Here is a 10,778-nt window from a genome sequence, read left to right as displayed (position 1 = left end):
GGAAGTGGTGTTTACACTCCTCAGTGCTAAACTGCCCAATGAAAGAACGTCGCCGACTAGAGGAACCTTTTTTTTTTTGTCAGTGGCCAGATCGGTTTGAAAGCACCAGTTCTTGTCAGATCACTGAAGTTAAGCAAACCTGAGCCCAGTTAGTACTTGGGAGGGATGTCCACTTGGGAACCCTGGGTGCTGTTGGCATTAATTATAATAATAATAATAATAATAATAAAATTTCTTGAAAATAGCTAATTAAATTTCTTTTTAAGAATGCACCTAGACACCATTCCATCCATTTTAACATGACCATTGGCTTACTAAGAATTTAATTCTTTTAAAATGCAGTCTTGGGGATGTCTGTATATATTGGTTGTTTGTAATTTAAAATCTCTTTATTTCTTTATTTGTAAAAAATAAGTTTTTTTTTTCACTCTGAGTTTTGTCAACTACCACCTATGAAATGTTTAGAGGTTAATTGATTCCTCTATAAAGCATATGCAAAAATTAATTGACAGTATTAGCATGTATGTATTTATGTATGTATGTATGTAGTATTAATATACATACAGTAGATTCTAACTGTAGCAAACACCATTATAACAGACTACTGAAAAAGCCCCTATTGAAGCCACATAGGCATGGTGTGTTCCAAAGAAGAGTCAATATTATTATTGTTGTTGGTAACTTCCATATTATTGTTGTTGGTAACTTCCATAGAGTCAACAGCCTTATCATGAGAGGACTTCTCAAACAGCAACAACATGTCTATCATAATGAGCTTTGAAATTATTTACACTACCTGTATTCACATGCATTCCACTCACCAACAACTCTCCAAGCAAAAAATCTACTCCTCACGCCTTCTTCACTATATCTTTATGCAACTTCCAGGGATGGCCTCTCATTCTTCCCATCTTACTGTCCACTCTTTATATAATTCCTTTTGTATTAATCTGATAAAATTCCTTAACTAAGTTGAAGATCTCTATCATCTTTTCCTCTTATACACCAACTTCTTGTAATCTGCATTCCCTCAAACATTCTTTATAACCAACACTTCAGAGTCCTGTCCTAATATCACTTTGGTCATTTGTCTTTGGATCTTCTCTATTATTTCCACATCACGATGAAAACCAGGTGACCAAATCTGAGCAGAGTAGTCCATATGTGGTCTGATGACCAATGCCTTATATATAGAGGTAGCACCACCTCCTTATTCGTACATGTCAGTGTACTTTTTATCATAGTAGTGATATGATGTGCAGCCTTTGCAACACTTCCGTCCATTGTCTATCATCACTCCAAGATCCTGAATCTCATCCACTTCCTGAAGTATACAACTCCACCAGTACAGTACAGTACATAGTCTTATATCTCTGTATCCCAAAGTGTAATACCATGCATTTATTAATATTAAAACTGCAATCTCACTCAGTTGTCCAAGCTAAAAGTCTATTCAAATCTTCCTGTAGAGAGTTAACATCAATACTATCCCTGATAATTCTACCTAACCTTGCACTAACGGCAAACATTTGAAGATCTCCAGTCAATCCACATGAAATATCATTAACAAATAAGTTAAACAGTAGGTGCCAAAGAACAGAACCCTGAGGATGCCACTGGTCCTTTCCTTTTCTGAGACATTGCTCCATCATACACAACTTGTTAGTATCATTCAGGGAGCCAATCTATCTAACCAATATACTATCTATTCCTTTCCTCTGCAGCTTGTACACCAACTTATCATGTGTGTAATCTATTAAACACTTTTGCAAAGTCTTAGAATATCACTGTATATGATACTCCCTTAGTTAATACATTCATCACCTTATCAAACATAAGCAGATTGCTAAAACAAGACCTGCCCTTCTTAAACCTATGCTGACCATCATAGAGAATCTTATGTCCATATAGCAAACTATTTACTATAACTGACTGAGTGATTAGTGTATCCACTCTCCCACTATCACGCTGGAGGTTCAGATTCCATGGGCAAATGGATGTTTGTGATTGTCTTTAGGTGAGAGATGAATTTCATTGGTAGATGATGATGTGATACCACCTACACCATTTATTACAGGCTTTCTAAAGTGGCTTGTAAAAGTTCTGTATTTGATTTATAGAGTAGGGTTTCCACATTATGTAAAAATAAATAAATAAAAATACAAAAAAAAAAATATATATATATATATATTCAAATTAAGTGGATATTGAATCCCACATTATTTCTTAGCCGAATAAGAAACTCAAAGATAGAAAATCTAATCTAAGAGTTTCATGCCAAATATAGAAACTATAAAAGTTCGGCGAGTCCAAGCATAAGCCAACATGTGGTACATGCTAGGGCAACTCATAGTAAAGGTGGAGTAAGCTCCAATCACTGTCCTTAGTATTTTCCCATAATGTAAAACACAACTCCTAGGAGATGTATGCTGTTATACATTATGGGAAATAATGTATAACAGCATACATTATTTCCCATACCGGTTTTGACCGTTTTGAGATGTATTTAACTAAAGACCTCTCTAAAAATTAGGCAATCCCCCAGACCACTCCCTACGAGTGACCGAAGGACCATCCAACTCAGCGTTGTTCCACTCAGTGACAGACTCACCCCATCACCAAGAAGAACTTCTCAGCTTTGACTCCACCCAGTGGCAGGCTCACCTCACCACCAGACAGAGCCATAATCTCAGCGGTGGTCCCACTCAGAGACAGGCAAAAACCTACCCCAATCAGAGCCTCTCATACATCAAGGAAACAAACCTCTCATCAGTGAGTAGGTAGACCCAGATGCAAATGTATATTCTGAGGTTTCAGTAGTGCAGAGCTTCTTTTTTTACTGTACTAGATAAAATGAATTTAATTAAGAAAAGTCAGGAGGCATAGAAGTCACTATAAGTCTAAGAGACTATAGTTTAGAAACTATTCTGAAGAATGTTTCATTAGCTATGAAAACCCTCAAACCTCCTCTAACCTCAATAAGTATGACTACATTTATTTGCCAGAGATCTGGGTAACAGATTTTTGTCAATTAACTTTGTTATTATCTTCACTTCTTCTCCTTAGATGGCACCAGCAATATGCTGCTGTTGTGTTATAGGTCTTGTGACCTTGTCAGTAAATTATTTATTTTGTTCCTCTGATGTTGTTTATACTGTGAAGCAGTGTTATGAATAACCATCAACACCTAAGCTTGTTATTATGCTTAAGACTATTTATACATGTAGGTAGAAATGCTTTCTTTTCCTCTACTCACTTTAGTTCTGTGTTTTCTAATAGTATGGGATAGGTTTTGGCATGTATTCATAAATTTGCACTGTTTCTGTATATAGCTTATTTCTTGTGAATTTTCAGAGCAATTTTGTTTTGAAAATGTTTTCTTTAACGGCAGTCCTGTTGGATATTGGAAAAATGCTCTATTTTTATTGTTTTTAAAATTTGATTTAGAGATAACCTTTTTTGTGCCTTCACATGCACACACACACATGCCTCAATAAATATGCTCATCCACTCTGCCAGCAGTGTGTAGATTTTGCCACTGGCAAGTAGCTGCAGACTAGAAAATAGAATATTTTTTATTAAATAAAAAATAACATTCTAAACCAAGTCTTTCTTTAATTTTAATAACACAGAAGAATATACATAATAAAGTGCCATTCTAGTAACAAAAATTCTTAATTTTTGTTACTAGAATGTTACATTATAACAGGAGGAACAATAAAAATAAGTTTCTAAAAACTTATTTTTATTGTTCCTCCTGTTCTTATTATTTATTGACTTCTTATTGGAATGTTTCTCACGCAAAGGAAACACTCTTCAAACAACAGTACCGCTAATCGCTTTATGGATCTCTTATTGATTTTGTGTGAACATATTTTACAAAAATGTGAGGGATCTTGTACAATTACATTTTTTCCTGGCAAGTAGGATTTGGCATAATTTGTCAAGCACTGTGTGTGTGTGTGTGTGTGTGTGTGTTATATGCACAATCAGTTTTATATTTGTGAAGTTAAAACATAAGCAGCTAAAGGAAAACCAATCCCATAACCATAATCTGAGATCAACTTAGTGCTGTTGCAGGTGAATCATATCTGCACTAATCACCTTGGCCAAACCAAACAGGTATCATAAAATTCATGATATATGTATCATGAATTTTTCCACATATAGGATAGCTGGGCAGATTCAATCATCTTATCTTATTATTATTGTTACATGACGCCTCTAAGGACTCGTTGAAGGAGAGCACTCTACTCTGTAGCTCTCCGTGTCTACTACTAAATCCACCAACTACACAAAACACTACTATCATCATTATTCACGCAACTCCATCTGATGTCTACCACCACCATTCATTCTCTTGCCATTTTTTAATTATTTTTTCACACTTTTTATATACAGATATATAACAGTATCTACATGTTCACCAATGCCAAATTAGATAGATAATCATTTTATTTAAATTTTAATTAACCTATCCTCCTATAACTAATTCTGTCTTAAATTGCATAAATTCACCAATCCTGTAACCACTATACCCCTTTTAATGAAAGAAAACAAAAAATTCATATATGTCTTTTAACCTCCCTACTGGCCGAGGTGGATGAAATAGTGAGACCAAATTGCACTTCTTATCCATGTTATTCAATGGGTGTTACAGAATCGTATCCAGATTTAGCTGAATGTCTAATGTCTATAGACATCATAGTCGGTTGGGGGAAGGGGGGGGGTCACTCTCTTTTTCATTATCTTTATTATGCCCTTTAGTGCAGTTGAATGCAGCAAACTCCTGCTGTCTATCTATCCTATATATGTCCTGAATTAACTATAAATTTCAATGCATATATAAGCTTATCTATTACGTCTCTTCTCCATGTTAGACAAATTCATGAGATTGCCTACTTAGCATATTCATAATTATGATACTGTCCATCTACTTGGTGGATTAATCTTATTCAAATACCTTTGATTTTCTTGATATCCATTAAAAACTTTGGTTTGTAAAGTTAATAGGCATTATTCAATAATGATTTCAGTCGAGACTTCTGTATCAGTATCATTACTTCCTTTTTCCTACAGCTGAAGTTTCTTTTAATTAATCCTACAATCTGCTGAGCTGTACTAGTTATCTTACCAATATTACTTCTCAACTTAAATTCCCTTTTAAATGAAATTTTAAAAATCTTTGTATTCATCAACTTTTTTGTAAAGGCTGTCCATTCAATGAATATTATTTTCTAATTGAATGCCTTATTTTGCATTGCTCTCAGAAGGTTATTTGCAAACTTATAGTACATTTTTTACCATCGGTGGGCTAAGGATTTTTTTTTTTTTTTCTGTTTTACATAGTCCAGAAACCTTGCTTCTTTAGAGGCCATACATGGATCTTTTTCAAGCCACTTCAGGTCTCCTATAAGTGGGCAGTGGACTCACACTAGGCAGTGAAATTCATCTTCCACTTAAGATAAATACTAGCACTTCATATTTTCAATGTTTCTTTCAGTGTTTTAAGATTGTCCTGTAAAGAATATAGGTTATCCAAACACTTTTCTAACTTTATATCAACAGCAAGGGAAAAAAAATGAAACCTTTAAATCGTTTATGAAATTTAGTTAGGTTCTTAATGAAATTGTATGGGCGAAAAAAATAATATCTATCTAATGACGCCATTACTTATCTATTTGTCTTATATATATATATATATATATATATATATTTTTTTTTTTTTTCTTGCTTTCTGTGTTTAAGCTTGCAGTATTACAACATAGCAATGCTGTTAGCATGTTTCAACATGGTAAAGGAGAAAGAAAGAACGAATGTGTTAATATGCCCCTGAGTACTTGCAAGTTATATTCTGCAGGGAAATAGCACGAGAAAGGCTGTTACAAAGGACTAAGTGAAACGAATGAAGAGGATGAGAATTTGGTTCACTTAGCTTGAAGCTGAACTTTGTATGGATGTTGCCTAGCAGCTGCTTGCGTTTTTTATATGTTTAGGGAAAGTGGAAGAATGATGGTGGCTAGTTTTGGTTGAATAGTTCCTGAAATACAATAAAAGCAAAAACAGAATATCTATGAGAAAATGATTTAAGTTAATCTAATCTCTTGTTGATTATGTTGACAACCCTTATCTGAATATCATGAAGCATTTTTTAGGAATATTTTGGTGTAGCAAATGTGAAAACAGTGTTCTAAGATTGACAAATTTAGGCTTTGTATAATAATGTTGGGAGTTGTACAGTGAGAAGTACTCTGAAGTTTTTTTTTTTTTTTTTTTGAGGCTCTGAGGTGTTTATGCAAATAAGTCTTGAGGTATAATCCACTCCAAGAATAGAAATATTATTTTACCTGGATATCTGAGTATTAGTAATAGCAAAGGGAGGTGATATGAGATCTTTCTTAGGAGAAATGAAAGAGACAGAGAGAGAGAGAGAGGATTATGGTAGCATTCAGTACAGAATGGGAAGGAAATCAGCAATTGAGGCTTTGGATATGGAAAATCTTGAAGCTCAGAACATTTTCAGCAAAGTTTGTCAATGAAGAGGAGTGTACTTTCATTAGCAAAGCTATGGAGAAGATTTGAAGTTGATAAGAGTCATTAGCACATAGGAGGAAATGTAGGGCAGGGAATGTGCAGAGGCCATGGTTACTCTGGCATTAGCAAAGAAATCTGAAGAAAGGAAACCATCCAAACACACTGAATGATCACAAATGAAATGATGCAGTCACAAAAGCTGGAAAGCAAACCATAAAATGGTGACTTTGTGTCAGTAGGCCTCAGTGTAAAACAAAATGAGATGTTCAGGAAATATCCATTTCAACCACACACTTGACTTGAATAGCTTGAAGATATTGGAGTTAAAATGAAGAAACTCAGCTTTTAGAAAAAGTGGGGGAAGGGGGAGATCTGAAAGCATTCATTAAATATATTTGTATGACTGATATCGTACATTTTGTTGAAATAAAGCTTTACAAGAAAATAGAACACTGTTTTGCACTGTAGCTTGTCACTCGAAATTAAACACTAACATAAAAAATTATGTACTTGAATATCTGAATGCCTCAACTAATACTTCCATTATATAGCTTAGAAACAAACAAAATTTTAAAATTCATATATGATACTTTGTCACACCTAAATGTTTGCTGCAGGAATCGTTGTAGTTTCTTTCTCAAGTGGATTGTCAGCCAGCTGCTGCCATAATGAGGGTTTTTATTATTATTATTATTATTATTATTATTATTATTATTATTATTATGTTGCTCCCACTCACGAAAATTTATTTGTAAACCTATAGTACATTTTGTACCACGGATCAGCTAGGATTTTTTTTTTCTATTTTTTATAAATTTTATATATATAATTTTTCATTTTTTTTTTTTACATAATCTGGAAACCTCTAGAGACCAAACACGGAACCTTTTCAAGCCACTTCAGACCTCCAATAAATGGGGTGGTGGTCTCACACCAGGCGATGACATTCATCTCCCACTTAATTGCCACCAACATGATGGTGAGTACTAATCAGTGTCTTATACATGATGATATATAAGGCATTGATCAGAAATATCTAGAATACTCTGTACATATCTATTCATCCAGAAATTTAGAAGATAAGGAAGCCACTAAAATTCTATCGCAAACTGTGAAATGTTGGGTATTTCGTAAGAGATTAAGGAATCTGATTAATTGGTAGAGTTAGAAGATGAGATATGAAGAAGCAATACGATTAGTGAAAGGATCTTATTAGATGCATTCGCTCGGTTAGCCTAGTGGCTATGAACTTCGCAACCATATGCCTGGGGAAGGAGTGTCCTAGGTTCAATTCCCGTCGACGATGTGAGGAGCTTAAGGATCTTTCTCAGCCATAGCCAAGTTAGCCAGTCTTGGGCGTGGACAGCAGGGTTTTTCATCCTGCAAGCAGGCCAACCGACCCTGTGAACACATGCTGCTACAGTCAAAAAATAGGGCTCAACCAGTCTAAGGGATGGTTGAGGAATGGGGGGGGGGGACTCCACATGAATAAATAAATAAATTAGATGAGTGGGAGTGGTTACACAGAGTGGTTGGTGGCAGAAGAATAGGGCAGTCATTTCTCGAAATTGTATATGGATATTGCAAGCAGTGATGATGGGAATACCTTGCTGTAGTAAATGATGTGCATGCTAATGTTGAATGAATACAAGCTGACATATAACAGTGATCGTTGTAGTCTGCACAGTTGATAAATATCCTGCAATGAATCTTGTAACTCCAGGGAGCCATAAAGTGCTACATTTTTTTGAAACTACTGAGAACCTTTTTATTAAGATTGTGCAGATCTGCTAGATGCATGGTCAGAGCTTTTGTAAAATTCAGAGAGAATGTGCTTGGTGCATTGCCAATGCTCAAAAAACACCACACAAATTAACTCATCTGCTACTAACTACCAGTATCAAGTAACTTGTTCTCCTTAGCTATATTATTCTCACTGGTTGAGAATAATATAGCTGAGGAGAACTAGTTGTTCTGCTGAGGTTAGAAATTCAAAAACCCAGAGATTACATGAAATACTGGAATCTGTTGAAAGTGTCTTGCAGTTCATACCACTCAGAGAGGTTGTTGGAACCAAATTAAGATATCAGCTCATGTAGGTTAATATTTGATCATCTCTTCCTGGGAAACTTCTGAAATATTACTTCACCTTCGTAATCTAAATTGTTCAGACTACATACTCGTATATCTAATTTTTGGGAAACAGTCACCATTAATTGTCAGGATTTTTTTTTAATGATATATAATACACACACATAACTCTGCCTGAAGTTGGTTACTCTGAGTAGTGATCACTTCAGCCAGTCCCAAGTCTGGATAAAGGAGGAGGGATGTGCAGTGGGCTAGCAACCCAATCACATAAAAAAAAAATTATGCTACGAAACTGATACAAACAAAACCTCCGAATAGTACTCAATGGCAAAGGACCTGGAATAGAAAAAAGGATAGGATTGGATTACGAAATAAGCAGGAAAATAAGAAGAGATTTTAAAATGGCAACATGGAATGTAAAGACAATGAAACAAATAGGAAAGATGAATGAAATGCTGAAATATAAAATAGATCTCATTGCATTACAAGAAATGTAATGGCAAGGACAGAGGAAAATTGATAAGCAACATTATGGTATTATTTATAGTGGTCCCAATGAACAAACTGGTCAGCTGTGTACTGGCTTTATATTAAACAAGGAAATATGAAAAATGATGCTAAAATACAAAAGTATTAGTGACCGAATAAGTAAAATATGTAAAAGGAAAATTTAGAAACATTACTGTCATTTCAGCTCATGCACCGATGAGAAAAAAGATTCATTTTACACAAATTATGGACTCTACAACCGTGTTATAAATAATTATTTTAATTTCCCGATGTTTTGACCTTGACATTAAGATCATCATCTGGAGTATACACATATATACAAAGACAAGTTAAATTACATTTCACATAGTATGCTGAAGAGACAATGATTTGTCTCTTCACCTGGGAACTTGAAGGGTACCAGGCATGAACCACGTAAACTAGATTGATCTTGTTTTAGTCTCGAGATGTCACTTCTCTCTCATTGATGTCAATGATATGAGGCCCTAATTGTGACAGTGATCATTATTTAGTGAATATGATTATAAGAGAAAGACTGTCAAATATGATAAAAATGACAAAAAAAAAAAAAAAAAGAAGGCTGGGTTATGGGACATAGATAAACTTAGTAATGATGTAAAGGAAGCTAAGAAATACCCTGATAACTTGAAAATCAAATTAACTAAAACTGAAAATAACAGCTGATAGATTCAATAGTATTGATGAAAAATGGAATAGAATAGAAAATATGATTAAAGAAGCAGCTGCCGAAATGATAGGTGAAAAGAAAAGAACTTAACGAAGAATGTGATGCAGCTATATACAGGGTGTTCGGGATAAATTTGACATATTTATAATTAATTATATTTTTCCGTAAGTTACATGTATTAACACACACTTCTCTTCATTTAAAAGTTTGGACCCTTCTTCATTCATATACAAGATGTCAGAAAGGATGGATAGCTGGAACCCACCTGAATCATGGAAGAGAATAACTTGTATCATGATGATTCGTGCCCGCCATCAAAATAAGGATATTACGACTGCTGCCCAATGCTCCCTGAATACAGTAAAAACAATCAGGCATGAACTAGAGACTTGCAATGGTGACTACGAGGATGTAGAAAGAAGAAAGATCCCTAGCAGACGATCTGATTGCGTTCGTACAGCAGAATTCCTCGCAAATCTGCAGGAACAGGTGTTGAAGAACCCTGGCATTGGAATTCGGGCTTTGTTCGTGGAGTTGCTAACTGTAGTCAAGCCCTGGATAACAAGGGTAGCCAATGGTAGGCCGTATGTATGGCAGCAGGATTCGGCCCCTTGCCACACCTCTGGGAAAAGTCAAAAATGGTTGTCTGAAAATTTCTACAACTTCACCAGTCCAAATGTTTGGCCTCCAAACTCCCCAGACCTTAACCCCATGGATTATTTTGTATGGGGCGCAGTTGAAAAAGACACCAATCGCACTTCCAGTAATACAAAAGCCCAGTTAATGGATAAAATTAAAACAGTTTTTGCGGCCCTTCCCAGGGAGACTGTAGCATCAGCTTGTTCGAGGTTCCGAAGCAGAATTGAAGCTGTGATCGATGCTAATGGTGGTTATTTTGAGTAAATCTTGTTGATAGTATTGTAATTAACTCTGCCTGTAATGTTTTTTTGTCAAT

The 10,778-nt window shown here is 35.1% G+C and overlaps 1 pseudogene; it reads left to right on the top strand.

Annotated features, from left to right (window-relative positions):
- Window positions 1-78: 78 nt before the first annotated feature.
- Window positions 79-198, top strand: LOC150104964 (5S ribosomal RNA; annotated as a pseudogene).
- Window positions 199-10,778: the final 10,580 nt, after the last annotated feature.

Source organism: Typopeltis vanoorti, chromosome 7 (assembly GCF_054136105.1).
Source record: "Typopeltis vanoorti isolate ZY-2024b chromosome 7, IOZ_Tvanoo_1.0, whole genome shotgun sequence".
Taxonomy (NCBI): Eukaryota; Metazoa; Arthropoda; class Arachnida; order Uropygi; family Thelyphonidae; genus Typopeltis; species Typopeltis vanoorti.
Note: the sequence above shows the minus strand (reverse complement) of the source record. Positions and strands in the feature narration are given on the sequence as shown.